Genomic DNA, 17375 nt, shown 5'->3' on the forward strand with positions numbered 1-17375 from the left:
AACGTATTTGGCTGACATTTTGAAAAAGAAGGAGAGTATAGGTCGCGCACGAGAACTAGGTAACCTTGTACCACCCCGTCGTCGAGTCCGCCGCAGACAGGCATAACTTATCCTAGTATTTAGAGAAAACCAAATTTAAGCCCATCATCTCCCTCTTTGTTGAATTCCCATTGAACCATTAAATCAACTAACTCAACGCACCAGAAAAGTCATACGAGGCCCCCAATATCCAGTCCTCAACCCTGCTCAAATCTTACCAACCGCAATGATACCAATTACTACCAACACATGGTTGAATAAATGAATCAATGAATGAGAGAGAAAAGTTACCTCTGTAATCGTAACAATTAATAATAAATACGAATACAAACATTACCTAGCTTGTCGCAGAATTATTTACATTCCTGGGCTTCCAAATCCATAATCTATACCATCACCAACACCGAATTGAACGAGTAATCTGCCTCACAACAAGGAGTTAGTCCTTGAGAGGGTTCAAGATAAGGTAAGACCCCAGGTAAGATGGACAATAACTACTAATTAATTAGTAATCTACCAAATATTCAAACCATGAACGTATGGCAAATGGACGACCAACCACCCAGTAGAACAGCAGGAACAATCAAGATAAGCCACAAGGATGGCTCGCTTCACGAAGAGAATTGTGGAATACCAAAATCCTCCATATCAAAACGGGCAAGGCAGCGGAACCTGTAATTATAATAAATTGAGTAATACTCCATCACACGAAGCATAAATTAGTTACTAAGTTAATTAAAGTAAATCGCATTGATCAAACTAGGTAAGCAAGGATAAATAGCAGACAGCACCTGGGCGTGTTGAGCAATAAGATGGACAAATAGGCAAAAAGAAGAAGCATCCAAGAGGGCAGACTCCGACCACATCTTAGGTATACAGCAAGGGATAAAAGAATAGAACAAATAGTAAATAGTAAATTATTGAAAATTAAAATACATAGCAGAATAGTAGGAGAAATTACATTGTAACAGCCCGCAAAACCGCGTGCAACAAGAGAGAGAAATCCTTAGGAAATCATTTATTGATTCAAGGTATACTTATTCAAATTTAAAGGGAAAAACAACCTGTGATTAAAAATAACAATGTGAGCAATATGGAGCGTTAATCCTAATCATTACCTCAATCACACCACACACCCAATAAGTCAACGTGACAATACCTCAACGCAAACAGCAGCAAGACTTAAGCCTGGAGCCAAAGCATCTCAATTACACTAATACTTTCCGCCAACGCAATCCCCAATTAAGCCAGCTTAATAGATAACAGGATGGCAGAATTACCCGAATCCAACAAGCAGTGCATGTGAATCACCTACCAGGGAAAAAGCATTAATTTACCAGAGGAATAACAAGTACAACCATCAACTAAGGCATAATGAATGAAGCAAAAGCAGAACGTAAAGCTACAATAGTACAATAATAAAATGTGGATGAGTGAAAAACATACAATCACGGTCCGCAGGATAATAAATGTACCAAAGAATTTATATGAGTTAAAGTTAAGTAGATCGCCAAAATAATCCATAAATATGATATTGTTCAACAACCCCTAAATGACACCTAAGTAATGGTAATAAGGGATAGTGAGGACAATCAGGGCATAATATATAACATAAACCAGTATAATGTAGTATAGCAATATAAGTATAATATGGATACATAAATGTGATATAAAATATAATACAATCATAGTAGTATAAGATACAGTACAAGATACAAGAGTGGTAGCATAACAAAATAAAATATGGTAGTAGTATAATATAATAATGAGACACGATATATCATGGTATGATAAGATATGATTAAATATAAAATGTAAAAAGCAAATGTAACATCAATAACATATCAATAAAATATAATAAACAATGTTAATGACAACAAACGATATTATGACAGAGAAACATGATACCGCGGCACAACATATAAACCGCAGTCAGTCAAGTCAATGCAACGCAAATCAGCCAGTCAATTCAGCCATTTAATAATTAATTAAACATCCGTTGATTATCGAAACGACCTCGTAGCGCGTCGCCGTTGCCAAGATTTCCCCCTAGAATCGACTCGTCTTCCAGCTGTTCCTTCATCACGCATAGAAACCGCAGAGGTTGTCAGAATTCTTTCATCATAATCACGCTCATCGTTATCGTCCTTATTTTTTCCCCACGCTTCATCACAACGCCTAATACGCGCGACGCTCCATCCAACCCGCAAACCATTCAGCCCGGAAACTCGCTGCGACAGGGTTTCTTCACATAGGAATTTAACGCGGAGGCTGCCATCACGGTCGAGTCCGGAGCTCACGGATCGGATAACCGTGTTACCATCGTTTTTTACACCCACCGCACTTCTGACAATGCTCAGCACCTCCTCAGCCCCCAGGGTTGGGTCAACTTCCAGGATTTCCATTGACACGAATTTATATTTAAAGGAAGCCTTCCAGCCACGGCCAAGTCTAGTTTCAATTCTATTGATAAATTCCGAAGCCAGATGCCTCTTACCAGCTGCAAAGGTGAACAAGATCGTTCCGTCATTAGCCCGGCGAATACCTTCCACACTGTTTTCGCCAATATAGATACCAGCATTGATCTTAATTGTACGCACGGTCTCGACGTACCCGTACCCCTTCTCTTTGCAAGTAACCCGCACCACAGACTTGCGCCCAGTCTCTAAAATCCCATTGCCTTCTACCGCGATTTCCTGTGGCACTTCCATCTGGGTGGGCTCTGTCAATCCTGCATCCCTATTTCCATACCACTCACGCATTACATTAGCATTGGCATTGACACTGACCGCGCCATCCACATTAATACTACCATCAACATTATCATTCCTATCAGCATTATCATTCTTATCAGCATCATTACCATAATCATCACCACCATTATCACCACCCTCATTCACCCCATTCTCATCATCATTCTCACCCTCATTCATCCCTTTTGTAACAATATTATAATTGTTATAATTGTTTTTATTTTGATTTTGATTCCAGCTTTTTCCGGTCACGCCACCAACGCGAGCACGTCCGTAGCCGCATCCAAACTCATGACCGCGATCTAGTCCACCGTCAACCGGATCGTTTGTTGCGCACGCAAAATTGGTACCACCCGTAACACTGACAGGTCCAGTACCGGCCACTGTGGTAGTCGTCTTCCCTCTGATGGTCGTTGTTGCCGTTCTTGTGTTAATTACCGTTTTGACCCCTTCTCCCTTTCCATCGCCCGAGGACGTAGCTCTATGTGCTGGAGGTAAATCGAAATCCTCTTCGTAATCTTCATCCAAGATTTCGATAAATGCGACAGGGGGTCTGTCCAACAGTACCGAAGGACCCGCAGGGTCTACAGCGGCTCTCGGCAGGTTGCGAGCCTTAGCCGTCCTTGACCATACCGGAACCTGCGCAGCTCCAGATGTTCCTGCCGCTGCAGGACCCCACACAGGCCCCCACATAGATGGCTTTGCTGGTGTTGGTACTATCGCGGGCGCAGCAATAGATGTCGAAGCCGCTCCAGTCGACGAGCATTCAGACAATGCTTTAAGCTTTCTTAATGTCGGCGCTGGTAAGGATAGCATAGGTTGGTGCTGTACTCTTCCACTTGGTCCAGCACGATTGTCCAGCCGGTTGTTGGTTAAAGCAGGCGCGGCTGCAACGGTGATGCCAGCAGTACCCTTATCAGAGCGTGGGGGAAAGAGCACGTCGCACCTTTTGATAACCGGACCAAGAATTGTTCCCCTCCTTCTCCCCGGGTCAGCCAAGCTATGGACAGCCGGGGCCGTCACCGCAGGGATAGGCAAAGCATTCCGCAAAGGAATGGCATTGTGAACCTCCTTGTTCTTTCCTTTACCTTTCTCATTTCTCCAAGTGTCACCGACCTTATGCCTTTTCGCCTCCCCTGCACCCCCATCAGCACCTTCGTTGGTACTTATATTAGTACCGGCGCCGCGTGGCAAAGGCAATGGTAAAGGAGGAGCCGGAGAACCATGCACCATCCCAGCACCGAAGTCACTGCCACTACCGGAATCCGACCATTCAATGTCGAAGATCTCATTGAGACCTTCAAGGTCCACTTTATTAACTTTGTCCTTTCCCGAACTTGTCATATCAAGACAGTGAGCCGCTAATTCGTACAGTAAATAGCGATAAACAAACTTGTATAGTTAAAACAATAAAACCAATCACGTGTCACTTCGGCTAGCAATTCACGTAACACAACCACGCAATTGCGCAGAGTCATGCACCTGTAGCACTGTTATATATGGCAGCAAGCTGATGCAAATACCAACGTAATACCAACGTAAATATACAGCGTAAATATGTAGGTACGTATCCTTTCAAAACCGGAAGCAGCACTGTGTATATTGTATACAGAGTAAAAATGTCAATGTCAGTGCAGTGCAAATGTTGATGTAAAATGGTGATAACGATAACGACAGCCAGTCAATCACCACCGCACGACAAACACCGAGCACAGGGCAAAGGGCAATCGCAATGGCAATGTATGACAATGCTAGAGAGTGTTCAACAATATTTCAATATTCCAAATAATCACATCGACTGCAACACTAAAAGCAAACACAAGCTCACAAGAGCCGCAAGGAGAATGCACGCGACACCCCTTTCAACTGCTTGCTACTTGCGGCCAGCGCGCAATACGCAAACGCAATACGCAAACCCCCCAAACTGCCGGCTTCCCGCCCGACCATGAATATACGAGTTCAGAAATAGAATTTCTCCTACCCAGGACCACGGGTAGGCCGCACGAGCGCGGATTCTCCTTCCCCTCCATCGCCCGCAGAATGTCGATCCCCCAGACCCCGCCCATCGATTGCCCATCCATCAATCATCTCTCATAACCGTAAGTAGAGCCGACCCTGCATCGGCATATCTGCAGATACAATTATGGAGAAAAATACAGCTGACGAGAAACTATGCTTGCATCAACGAAATCAGGATCAACAAGCAACATAAGCAGGAAGTAAGTGAGAATGAATAAATAAACACAACAAATCTGAATCAAATCAAGATCACCGCAAATCTTAATCCAATAAATAAGGAATAGAATAAAGAACAGCCCAATAAAATGGTATCAGAGTTACCTAAAAATTTGAGAATCAAACTAAAACCATACCAGCATAAAATCAAAACCAAAATTGAAACCATGATTAGCATCGGAACAAGCATCGAAATCAAGATAACAGCTAAAATCATAATCAAGATCAAAATGGCAAACAATAAAATAAGTAATCCTAAAATATCCATGCATGGAAGTATAACAAACAGATCGGATCACGGATCATTGACATAAAGCATAGCAAGATCAATATAGGCCTAATCCCGAGCAACACAAAGTGAAGGTGCTCAACATGAATACTCGTAATTATTGATTCTGAATTAGGTTCCCAACCCTAATTGAAGAATTATGATCTCAAAATAAATTTCCGATATTAATCCGAGAATTAAACAAACCTAAAGATTTCAGCCTAAAACGTTACATCCTAAAATTGAACGGTTAAATAAACCAGATAACCAGGCCCACTAGACGCGCAGTCCCCATGTATATCATGCACCGAAAGCAGGTAAAAATAGGTAGGTAAACGATAACTGTGGGTTGCACATAATAGGGTACTTAGACAATTAGTTAATCAATTGTAAGTGATACAGCAAAATGCCAGTCCTCAGCTGACGGTAATGATGACAACAATCTACCCAGAGCCGATACGCATGAACCGCTACCGCCTTGAGCCAACATACAAAGTATTATGAGGGACCAAACAGATCGGAATCACAGCTTAGAGCGGACCAGACTGAATTAATCAAATTAAATTATTAGTTAAATCGAGATTAGATATCAGATGTAATTAAGTTTAAATAGAATCCAAACTCAAGAATGAAATCTATCTTATAATAGCACGCGATCAGGGCCGAGATCGTAACCAAAACGAGAATTAAATCCGAGTCAGACTCGACTCAAAGTAATGAATAAATAATAAGCCACCCTCCGGATGTCCCCGCAGCCACAGGCCGAGCTAACCATACGCCGTACCGCCCTGTATCGTGCTAGGACATCCATAAAGGAAGAAAGAAAGGTCGCCTCCACCCCAACCGTTTGCTGACACAATAGAGACGAAGCCTGTAAACATGCAATCAGAGTAGCAACAGAGACAAGAGAATCTACAATCCTGAATATAATTAGGAAGGTCTCGGAAGCGATATAACTATAGACTTTTTCGCGTATGAAATATAATGCAGCTAGATTAATGAAGGCAGCGCCATGACAACTGACAAGGCCAAACTAAAAGGAACAGAGTACGATGAGAGGAAAACCTGAAGAAGGCAGTCTTATAACGACCTGCCACACAAGGCAACCACTTGAAAAATGCGAGTACCGTCGCACAAACCGCTGCCCTTTAACTCCAGCATCAACATACATGGCACCATGCGGAAATAGGCAGAATGAACTGAGCAAGCCCAAGGCAAAAATAAAATTCAATCAGGTACTACATTAATTCCTCAAGCCGGTATCAAAACAAAATGAATAACACGAATAAAATAAAATAAAACCATAATAGAAGTTAGGATAACACAGTATTCAGCCGGAATAATCGTAAATGGCCCGAGAGAACCGACTGAACCCACCGAGCTCACAGTTAAATTCAGTGAGATCATACAAAATCGTAATATATCAAACAAATTAAAATAATAAATTAAAATATTAAAGCGAGGTGTAGATGTGATGGAATCAAAGGATCACAGCATTAGATGAAGTTGATAGCGGAAGTTAAGTTATACCGAAACCTAACCTAGCCCTAATCTAACCTAACCTAACCTAACCTAACCTAACCTAACCTAACCCAACCTTTTTTTTATATTTTGACAGCAAGAAAATACATTTACGTACGCGAGGGACCCGTCGGGTTAGGAGGGGTCTCGGGCAGTGTAGGACTCAAAGGTACATACCAAAACAGGTTTCCCTGAGTTGGATCGTTACAGTACCCCAATACCCACTAAAAACTTGCTCCGTATCAGCCACAGACACCTCCGGCAACCTTAGGGGGCTTTGATGGAGAGCATACTGTGTAGCCACGATGTTGCCTACCCACCGACCGACTCGGACGACCTAAAGGCGTTCAGTCGCCCGAGAACGTCGCGGATAAACCCCAGCGCACCTCCGCTCATGACGCAGGCTCGTTTTGGCCGACGGTGATTTCATTTAGCCACAGAAGGTACAGAATGCATTAGGTGGGCACCCTGCAGCCGCTGTGCGTACACACCGCCGACAGTGTAAAATTTTCCTTGAAGAGTTGTTTTCCCTATCCGTGTGTTTGCTACGCAGGAAATGGATGGGATAAGCTGAGTCGCTTGGTCATCAGAGGCCGCAACGCACATTTGGGCGAGCTAAGCCTCTCAATGAGCGAATTTCAGCCCGGGAGAGGTCGCGAAAACGCAGGAAAACTCGCGAAATTGCGAGAAAAGGAGAACCTGAGCCGCCTGGACACCAGCGACCGCATCACGCATTTGGGTGAGCTAAGCCTCTCGATGAGCGGAATTCAGGTCTGGATTTGGTTACGCGCACAGGGGAATGCACGCATGAGAGCAAGCGAGAGGAAAGCTTGGGTTGCCTGGACACCAGCGACCGCTACGCACATTTGGGCGAGCTAAGTCTCTTAATGGGCAAATACCAAGCAAAGGTGGACTCGCGAAAGAGCATTGCAGGCGCGCAACGATGCCCTTTAAAACGCGTACCGAACCGACCTGGATCGCCTGGACATCTGCAGCCAAAACACAATTTGGGTCGCTGGGCGAGTTCCAGGTTAAGGATAGAGCGCGTAGGGTGATTCGTCTCCGTGGGAAGCTCGTGTGAGCTCGCGACAGGTAAGGCCGAATCGCCTGGACGTCAGGGGTAGCAGCAACCGGGTTAAGTGAGCTGTCCTCTTGATGGGCGAAATCCGGATTCAGGGATGGAAACGTAAGGTATCGCGTGATCGGAGGAATGTCGGTGCGCGAGGGTTCCAGGTCGCCTGGACACCAGTGACAGCAGCACTCGTGAGCGTGAGCTGAACCATCCGGTGGGCGAATTCCAGATGAAGGAGGGAGTGCTCGTGAGAGCCCGCGAATGGGGGATGCCCGGGTCGCTTGGACACCTTCGACCGCAACACACATTTGGGTGAGCTAAATCTCTCGATGAGCGAATTCCGGGCGTGGAAGAGGACGCGAAAAGTTTTCGAACGAGGGGATGCTCATGCGAGAGCACGCGGTAGCACTCGGTAGGCTCGTGTCGTTTGTCGCATGCATTCATTCATTCATTCAGATTCATTTCATTCGATTCCGTACTACACGTATCTGAGGGTACCGATTCGATTTTATACTACACATATGTAAGGGTAATTCAATTCTATACTACACGTATGTAAGGGTACTGTAAGCGGGATGCTACGTATAGTACGTATGCAGTCGGAGAATCTGTGGAGAAGAACGGGTAGGGTCGTGGTTCGCTAAGAGTCGGCCGGCGAGGAGAAGGATCAGGCCGGCCGGTCTCGATCCACTGCCAACGGGCACAGCGAGAGGGACCGTTCAAGCCCGGGATGCTGCGAGTAGCGAGCGCAGGGGATCAAAGAAGAAGCCGCGAATTCGGCAACCGAAGGGGAGCCGAGACGCGAGCACAATCCGGGATTCAAGGTCGCTGTTTGGAAATCGCGCGTGCGAAAAATTAAAATTTTAATTAAATTAATAAAATGTAATTTGAAATTTGAAAAGTGTAATAAAGCTCAAAATTATCAGAATCTGGAAATTATCAGGAGGCTAGAATTGATGATTTGTGGTTGAAAACCACGTTGAAATTATGTATGAGAATTGATATGTATCGTAACTGACTCTAAAATTGTCATGACGATTAAATGGAAATTAGGTCTAGAGGTAATTAAAAAATGGTTTTCGCGAAGTAAAGTTGATACGGGTTGTTTCCAAAATTCTATCAAAGGGAGAAGTAGGTATTCGGGCGATAAAGTGTAAATTAATTTGGTTTTCAAAGTTTGAATTTTAGAACCGGCGTGAGAGCTGTGAAGTTTTAGCGTCTCGTTGGGTGGATGGGAGTCGCGCGCGAACGGGCGATGCACGGATTGCGTCACCCGCTTGCAGGTAGTGGCCAGAACTAGGTCAATGAGTCAGCCATCGGCCGATATCCGAAGGGTTGCGGACGAGCCGCGTTCGTGTACGACGGGCACGTCGTTCTCTACCTGAAGGGGCTTCGCGCGCGGTTCCTTTTTAGTCGCCTTTTACGACAAGCCAAGGTGGCTGGAGACGTATTCTGAACCCCCCGTCTCCAGGGGAGAACCTAACCCTAACCTGACCTAACCCTTTTTTTTTTTTTTTTTTTTACGAGGTGGGAAAATGCATTACGCACGCACGGACAGATGTTCGTCCGGCAGTGTGGGACTCCTAATTACTTAGTGTACCCACTAAAAACCCAACCCCGGTTTCGAAGTTCATATTACCTGACCCCAAACCACCCCCGGAACCGCGATACGCATTACTTCAGGTGTGGGAGGTTTTCCAGGTCTTTACTTCAGGTCACTGGCCATGATTTTCAGCGACTACGCGATTTTCAGCAGATTTATTAATCTTTCTATATATTGGGGGACACCCTAAGGCGTGGGAGTGGTAGTTGAAGAACTACGGATGATCATACCTGTGATTTCTTCTTCTTCCTCCTTTTTTTGCTGAGGTTCTGTGTTTTTAAAACCTTCCTCTCGTACTCTGCTTTTAATTTTAGGATGTGGACTATGTACCTTACCACCAAGGACCTAGAGTTATTATCTTTTAGCAGTAACATTAGGTTTTCCATCTGTAAATCGACATTTAGCTGTAAATTCAACTGCATCCTTTCCAGGGCCCAACGATCACATTTAAGTAACGTGTGCTCCGGGCTATCCGTCTTTTCCGGGCAAAACCAGCAAGTGTCACTATCCTGTCGCTTTATTTTCTTTAGGAACGTGCCGAAACAGCCATGTCCCGACAGGATCTGGGTTAGATGAAAATCAAGTAGTTCCGGGCCCCACGTAATCCACTCGTCGATGTGGGGTATAAGCTCATACGTCCACCTACCCTTAATAGAAGCATCCCAATTGTTCTGCCATTTTTGCAGTGTTCGTTTCCTTTCGTCTTCTTTCTCACCTTCTGTTACCTCTCTTCGTAATGCCTTCCTTTTATCGAATAAGGCTTTCCTCTCTTTAATTAGGAGTTCAATAGGTATTTGTCCGGTCAGGACGCAGAGAGCATCAGCAGATATTGTGCAATAAGCACGCGCTACTCTCAGCAAGGCGGTACGTTGAGTGCTGGTTAACGTTTGAACGTTGCCTTTATTTTTGAGTCCAGTTTCCCAGATTGGTGCCGCATACATCAGAACTGATTCTGTCACTTTGTAGTATAGTTTTCTGGGGAGGTTTCCCGCTCCAAAGGTGTTGGGTAGCAAGAGTGATAGCGCGTTCGCGGACTTCATAGCCTTGTTACAAACCGTGTCAATATGCGATTTGTATGCTATATTTTTCCCCAGAATAACACCCAGGTATCTAGCCTCCGGAGTCACCCTGACGTCTGCATTACCGCATTTAAATTTAATGTCTTTAGGGACCTTCCTTTCGGTGAGCAAAATTGCTTCCGTCTTGTGGTGTGCGAGTGTCAGACCTTCTCCCATATACCATGCTGCCATCTTTCTAAGAGTTTGTTCGGCAATCCTGATCAATCTGCTCAAAAGTTCGCCTATCACGACAACCCCAATGTCATCGGCGTAACCGATCAGGAATACATTTTTCCTCAGTGTCATCTTTAATAGTTCATCGTAAACGATATTCCACAAAAGAGGACCGATTACCGAACCCTGAGGAACACCACCAAAAACCTGGAACCGTAAGTATTCCTCCTCGCCTTCGTACAGTATCCATCTGTCGTTTAGGTAATTTGAGATCAAATCAACCAGGAGTCCGGGGAATTTCCGTTCTTTTAGTCCTCTGATGATGCTTGACCATCTTACCGTGTTAAAAGCATTTTTCACGTCAAGCATAATCAAGAGGCAGTGCTGTCCGTCCCTCCTGGCTCTATCTCTATGTTTCTTAATCTCATGCATGGCATCCGTAGTGGAGCGTCCCTTACGGAATCCAAACTGATTTTCCGCAAGATCGCAATTGGTAAGTGCCTTCAATATCTTCCCTTTTAAGATATATTCGAACATCTTTGCCACGCAGGAAATTATAGACAAGGGCCTATACGATTTCTCTTGGTTAACTGGTGTTGATTTATCCTTAGGCAAGAGGACCAATCTCCCTGTCTTCCAGGGTTTTGGCCAGTACCCCCTCGCATAACACACATTGTAGATGTAAGCCATCCACATTGAGGATGCCGTACCCATCACTTTAGCCACGCGTGACGTTAAATTATCTGGGCCTGGAGCCTTCTTGGGGGCCAGGCAAGCCGCCGCCTTATTGACATCTTCCTCAGTAATATGGGCCTCCTCGGGTGCTGTTTCTTGTTCATATGCTACCGTGTTATTCCCTACAGGCATATTTTCCGTATTTTCAGGTCGGAGGATAAATAAGTTTTCTACCACTTTTTTAACTTTTTCCGAACTAAGCGTCTCAGTGGCGGCTCTGCCTTTAACTGCTTTCACGACGGTCTTATATGGTCTGCCCCATATGTCCATATCCACTTCTCGAAGGAAGCTGTACCAGCTATCGCGCTTTGCTTTTTTAATTGCCCGATACAATTCTGCCCTCTGTTTTTTATATTCTTGTCGCCTGGACTCGATTACCTGTTCATTAGCGCGTTTTCTCCTCTCCCTAGTGTACGCTCTTCTGGCCACATGGGCCTCTTTGCGTTTTGTGGCTACTTCTTCGTTCCACCAAGGGATCGGTGGCCCCTTCCTACGCCCCAAGGTTTTGAGAATAGTACATTTCTTAATCATTTTATTTATATCCATGATAAAATCGTCTACGTCTGTAGTGGTATTATTTCTAAAAATTCCCTGTTGATGTTCGTTCGAGTATTTGTTAAGGTATAGTATTAAGAATCTTTCCTCGTCTAAGGTACCTTTTTTCTGATCTAAAGGGTGTGAACCCCCCTTATTTATCATTCTGCAAGGGTCTCCAATAGTGTGTATCAAATACTTATGGTCTGACGCGGTATAAATGTCGAGTACCTCTGTTTGTATAATATGGTCCCATACCTGTCTGCTACAGAGCATGATATCTATTTTGGAGCCTCCCCCACGGTCACAGGTATTGCCTCCCTTTGAGGTAACACATATCAAATCAGTGGAGACGGCCATATCATAGAGTTTTTTACCTCTGGCGCACCATTTATCAGAGCCCCATAATGGGGATTTGGAATTGAAATCGCCCGTTAAGATGATCCCGCTCCCTTTGTTTCTGCAGTGTTCTACTGCCACTGACAACGATGACAGGAAAGTCTCGTATTCTTGCATCGGGGCATTCGGGGAAGCATAGACGCTAAAGATAAGAAACCCTTTATATTCTATGGCTACATAGCCATCCTCTTTAACCACTACCTTAACATCAGGGTCTAGTTGTCTCCCCTTTTTTGTAATAAAGATGGAAGCTCGTTCAGATGTATCCGTGTACCAATCACAAGGAGTTTTGTATGGTTCTGTGATCACAACCACATCAGCTTCCAACTCCAGAGCAGTAACCATCAATAAGTCGTGGGCGGTCCTGCAGTGATTGAGGTTTATCTGCAGTATTTTCACGAATTTGTTTTCTTTGCCCTAACAGCCTCCTTGTATCTAGGACATCTAACCGAGGCTGCTACGTGATTCGCTTCAGCTGCCGTAGCCCCTCTTTCCACACACAGTCTGCAGCACGGAGCGTCTTTACAATCCCGCATAGTGTGTCCTTGAACTCCACATCTCCTGCAAAGGACTGTTTCCGTTTCAGGGAAACGTTTGCATGCTGCTGCAACATGCCCCAACGCATGGCATCTAAACCATCTTAAGATGCGCGGTATCTCCTTAACAGTCGCTATTGTCCAGCCCACTCTAACTTTCCCTTTTTCCACCAGGTTATTAAGGGAGGCAGCTGGGCCTTCAATGATGGCCACTTTATTGCGGCGTGGATCGGATCTCAGGATCTTTAAGCGTACATCACTTTTCGGACAATTTACTTCTGTGAGTATAGCTGCGAGGATTTCCTCACCTTCTACATCCGGGTCAATTCCTTTGATTTCAACATCCATTCTCTCTTGAAGCCTGGATATTGTAACCTCGGTTCCCAGCTTTCCATCGATCACCCTTTTAAACGCCTCCACGTCCGCCTTCGGGGTGAATTCGAGCAAAAGATTCCCTGCCCTCGTTTGTCTAACCCCTTTTATGCCCTCCGGTGAGGGTCCCACTGTCTTTTTTACTTTTTTAAGCACCTCAGAGAAGGACATGCTCGCCTCAAATCTAATCGTGATAGCTTGTGGTTTCATACGCTTTCGCTTGTTTGGTCCTTTTTTATTGCTATTAATCTCCCCCGGGGTGCCCCAAATAGGAGTCTCCGGCGTAGGTCTGGGGGTTCCCGCCGTCGACTTTTCCTTTTCACGATTTCCCATTCATAATTCGCCTGGTCATGGTTTCCCTCCTGATCCGGCGTACGAGTAATTATAGTCTCCACCCTCCTTATGCGTGGGCCAGTTTGTCCCGGTTTATCTCCCCTCTTCGTCTTTTTCCCCTCTTTTATGGTGGGCGATATCTCTTTCCTTTTTTGTCCGGTTATCGACGGAAGTGGGGGGAATTCCTTTTCCTTTCCAGATGTGGTCCATGTATCCCTATTAGCCACTTTTCCATACACCTCACTCCTAGGTCCAGGGCTCCCCTCATTTCCATTGTCGCACTCCGTTTGCGCCGCCACTGATATCATTTGTTTTTTATCTTTTACAGGTTGGAGGACTGTCTTGGACATCTTCTGTTTCTTCTCCTCACTTCTGGCCATATTAAGTTGGTCAATTACTTTCGCCATTTTGTCCACACATATTTCCATCTTCTGCACCGCATTTTGTGTCGACGGTTTCAGCTCATGCTGCGTGGGCTTCAATCAAGGTAAGTACAAGTTTGTTCATAGTCGATATGTAACGGTCAATTTTACTTTCCCTTTCTCTTTCAGGTGCCGTAATTTCTGTCAGAACTTCGACTACAGACTCATCTATCATCTCCAATGCCCTCTCTTCAGTATCATCCATAAGCGTCTTATCGAGAACTTCCGGAGGTTGGGTACTTAGGCCTTCCGGGGCCCTTCCAAACGTTTCTTCTGCCCTGCGCGTCGAAAACCACTTTTCCACATCGTGGGCAGTCTTCGTTTCATTAAATTTCTCGCCAGTACACAATTTCTGCACAGCGGCCTGGTGTACCACCTTCTGTGCGCCACAGTCGTACGATAACGACCCGAGGAGGCCATGCGGCTCGCCCCCTTTCGGGCCGGTACTGGGGGTACCGATTCCCCCTGCACCGTAGGTGTAAATCTTTTTAGTTTTGCTACCCATATTCGATTTTTGTTTTTGTTTTAGAATTGTCCGGTTCAGTTGCCAAGTCATCATAAATATCTCCAGTCCAGCAATAAACTTTTAAACCATTGGTGCCGCGTAACAACAAAAAATAAAATGTAACCGATGTACCAAGATAAATTATAGAGTGTAAAAGTGTGACAAGGTAAAATAAAGTAAAAATAGAAATTATCCTCCTGATAAAATACACATGCTAGTCACCAACAGCATAACACATACGCGGAATAAAAACTAAACTCTTCGTGGTAATAAAGTCACCCAAAACAGAAATAAACTAAAATATCTATAAACTAATGTAAACTAGTGTCAACTAGACACCCAAGGTGTTTGGTCCGCGGGAGCTATATTATTTCGCTCCTACCCTCCATGCACTCCGAAAAGTGCATGGCGGGCGTTCCCCTATCCGCCACCTGGGGACGCGCCACGTCGGGGTATCACCTCCCCGCCTATCCTGGACAACCAGATGGGTTCGTGGAACCTGACCTAACCTAACCCTAACCTAACCCTAACCCTAACCTAACCTAACCTTGTTTTGAAGTGAAAACTTCTTTAGGCGCGTTGAGCGATTTTCGGTAGGGGAAAATCTTATGGGTTCGCGTCACCGACATGCTCGAAATGACGATCTACTGCAGTGGTATGTACCAGACTGGCGCACGCGCTATAAGGGTAAGGTGTTGTGTTAAGTAAAGTGAAATTGACTACGTGGAAAGTATCAATATTTGTGTTTAAAAATTTAATATTATTTATTTTTTAGTTTTTTAATATTTAACCGGTAATTATTTAGATTACGCACAGTAACTCCGATTTCGATGATTTTTAAAACTGTTGTAGAAATCAACACTTCCAACAACTTTTTCCTATACATATAACCGCCGCTCAGCCTTAGTTTTCGAGATATTTTCAAAAAATTGTCGAAACTAATACATTGAATTCTGCCTGTTCGTGTGCGTCCGTGTACTTCTTATGCGTCACTTTGCGATCGCCGCTGTTCTATTGTTTTTGCAGGCAGCAGCACGGTGACCGACACCAATGTATATATTCATATATAACGGGTGGGCTTAAAAATTAAATTTAACTAATTTTGATGATTTTAAATCGCACTATGTGCGTCTGGTCGCCATTAGGCGACCAGAATATCGCTTTAGTTTAACCTAACCTAAGTCACTAATTAGGTACATTAGATTAGGTGAGTTTAGGCTATATTAAATTCCCGGCTGTCGTTGGGCAGCCAGCACACACAAGTCCAAATACAAAATGCTTAAATATTCGTATAATTTCATTTTGTATTATCTAGCTACGACACGTTGAAGTGCAGAAGTACACAAGGTATATGTTGATCATCAGTCGTCATGCTGTTGCCTGCAGAAACAGTAGAAAAGCGACGATCACACACTATTGCGTAAAATGTAACACGAACGCACATAAACAGGCAGAATTCAATGTATTAGTTTCGACAGTTTTTCGAAAATATCTCAAAAACTAAGGTCGAGCGGCGGTTATATGTATAGGAAAAAGTTGTTCAAAATTTACACGATATTTATATAAATTCCAATCAAACATTTTTGTTTCTTATTTTAGTTACCATAAGCCTATTGTATCCTTTTTAGAATAAAAATGTATATAATTGTTGCTCGTAGTGCCGATAGATGTGAGAACCAGACTAATGTTAATAATCTTAATTTACAAATTATGAAATTTTAATTTTTGATACTACAATTAATTTGAAAATTCAAAAAAAGCCACTGTTATTTAATAGTTTTAAGTTTTCACTTCTGTCGACAGTCCCCATGACTGTTCACTTTTTTATTTTTTTGTTTTTTTTATAGGAGAGGAAATGCATTTATGCACGCGCGGGATGGTTCCCCTTTCGTCTATTCGGCTAGAGGGGGCAGCCTGGCGCCCGTTTGGTGGGGGCAAACCCAAAGAGGCAACCCCAGAAGGGGGCAACCTGACAACCCGACCCCGAAGGGTGGGGTTTAGCCCAAGAATAGGTCTCAGCCCAGAAGGGGCGACCTTGAGCAGGTAGTCCAGAGGGAACAGTCCTGTGGCTGGGTATACTACCCACTAAAACCTCTCCCCTGTGTGGGCCGTCAGTACCTATTCATCCTTTGGGATATATAACAGGCTACCAACGTATAGCCACAACGGCGTTTTGGCAATTCAATGCATTTCGCACTATTCCGTCTTTCCGCAAAAACGCCATGTAACATGGGGCATCTGCGGATCCACGCCGTTGCACCTCCGATCTAGCGGTAAGGACATTTTAAACCTGAGAAATACGCGCAGGAATTTTTCTTCAGCAACGATCGGCACCGGGGCATCCTCCAGGATCGCGCCTTCCCGGCGTGACCGCGCCACCTCTTCGCCTGCCTAGCACTATTGCCAGGACAGGGGTTCCTCTTCAGCACGGCCAGGACAGGGACATCGTATCTCCACAGTTGACCGTGCCCGTCTTCGTCCTCCTGGTAGGTTGAAATGATGATGTGGCTTATCCTAGATGTCATCACGCCCACCTGTCCTGCCACGAGGACAGGCCATTTTTCTTCAGCAACGGTCGGCACCGGGGGGATATCCTCAAGGATCACACCATCCCGGCGTGACCGCGCCACCTCTTCGCCTGCCTGCCATCAGCGAGGACAGGAGCTTCCTCTTCGGCCACGATCAGGAACCGGAGCTCCTGCTCAACGGGTGATCGCGCCATGTCTTCACCCACCTGCAATGCGAGGACGGGGCTTCCTCTTCGGCCACGATCAGGAACCGGAGCTTCTGCTCATCGGGTGATCGCGCCATGTCTT

This window comes from Osmia bicornis, unplaced genomic scaffold (genome assembly GCF_907164935.1).
Source record: "Osmia bicornis bicornis unplaced genomic scaffold, iOsmBic2.1, whole genome shotgun sequence".
In the NCBI taxonomy this organism is placed as follows: Eukaryota; Metazoa; Arthropoda; class Insecta; order Hymenoptera; family Megachilidae; genus Osmia; species Osmia bicornis.